The sequence below is a fragment of the Vombatus ursinus genome, unplaced genomic scaffold (assembly GCF_900497805.2).
Source record: "Vombatus ursinus unplaced genomic scaffold, bare-nosed wombat genome assembly UNPS02014791.1, whole genome shotgun sequence".
In the NCBI taxonomy this organism is placed as follows: Eukaryota; Metazoa; Chordata; class Mammalia; order Diprotodontia; family Vombatidae; genus Vombatus; species Vombatus ursinus.
Window position 1 is genome coordinate 67,724,695 of NW_020954569.1, and position 1,538 is coordinate 67,726,232.

A 1,538-nucleotide genomic window follows, 5' to 3' on the forward strand; every position below is an offset into this window, starting at 1 on the left:
AAAAGGAAATTTACATGACAATTTTATTATACATTTAAAAAGAAGAGCAAGTTGTACATAGTAGATTTGCAGTTTCATGTGCAATCATATTTCTTATTACACTGTTATTGTTTAATTTCATAATTAAAAATTAAATAAATGTGAAAAAAAGAAAGGAAAAGACTCTTTTGAGTATTCTCCTCTTCCTCCTCTTCTTCCTCTTCCTCCAAGATTTAATAATGCACATGTCCCCAATACTCTTTTGAAATGTTTGTCTGGAAAAACTGGAGGCAAAGCTGGCACATTGGAGTAAAGGGTTTGGAATCAGAAGATATGGGCTTGAATTATATTTTTGTCATTTACTACCTGTGTGACCTTGGCCAGGTCACTTGGACTTGACTCTTAAGGTGACTTCCAGCTCTAATCCTGGTTATATGATCACAAATTACAGTAGTGGGATGGTGGATATGACTTAGGAAGCCAATAGATGGCACTACTTAGTGTAGCAGTGAGGTGCTCTGTGGCTTCATGGCTGCTATTCAATGTCTTCTATATTGGCATGTGAATAGATGCTCCATTGGTCTCTCATTCTGTGTCAATGACCCAAAAGTGAAATTTCGTTTAATCAAAGTGTGTACTTGTCATAGTGATGACAATGGAAGCTTTACATGCTTCATGAAGCAGTTATATAAAGATGACAATTTTTGTACCCCACCTCTAAGGAAGACATTTTTGCCTTATGAAATTTTTTTTAATAGTTGATTTTTTTTTTATTAACACATACATTTACTTGTCTTCTGCCTTGTTGAAGCAGTAGGTTAGACAACACTTGCCACAGTAACGTCTGTCAAAATGGCTAGCCATAAAGACCCCAACACCACATTTAACAGAAAGGCACTCTTATCAAAGGTGACTAATCTTGCCATTCTCATCAACCTTACAGTACTTCAGAACAGCAAGCTTAACCTTCTTTCTCTTAAGCTTGTTCTTTTTGGGAGTGGTATAAGACCTCTTTTTTCTCTTCTTGGAACCATCATGAAGCCTCAGAACAAGATGAAAGGTAGACTCCTTCTGAATGTTATAGTCAGACAAAGTTCGTCCATCTTCCAGTTGCTTTCCCTTCAAAAATCAATATTTGTTGATCAGGAGAAATACCTTCCTTATCCTGTATCTTGGCCTTGACATTTTCAATAGTATTGGATGGTTCAAGCTCAAGAGTGGATGGTTTTCCCCATCAAGGTTTTCACAAAAATCTGCATCGTGGCATTGGGTCCATCCGTTGATGGTGTATTTGAAAGAGTGCCTTATGAAATTTTAAGAAAATATATTTGAAAGGTGTTTTTAAGTGAGAAGTCCTCTACTATTTTTTTTCTTTTTAAATCTATTTATCTTTAGTTTTCAATTTTCACTTCCACAGGATTTGAGTTCCAAATTTTCTCCCCATCTCTCCCCTCCCCTCACCCCATGACAGCATGCATTCTGATTACCCCTTTCCCTAATCCTCCCTTTTTTCTATCACCTTCCCCCACATTCTCTTATTTCCCTGTAGGGTAAGATAG

General features: G+C 36.7%; 1 pseudogene; it reads right to left on the bottom strand.

Annotated features, from left to right (window-relative positions):
- Positions 1-765: 765 nt before the first annotated feature.
- Positions 766-1,238, bottom strand: LOC114047824 (annotated as a pseudogene).
- Positions 1,239-1,538: the final 300 nt, after the last annotated feature.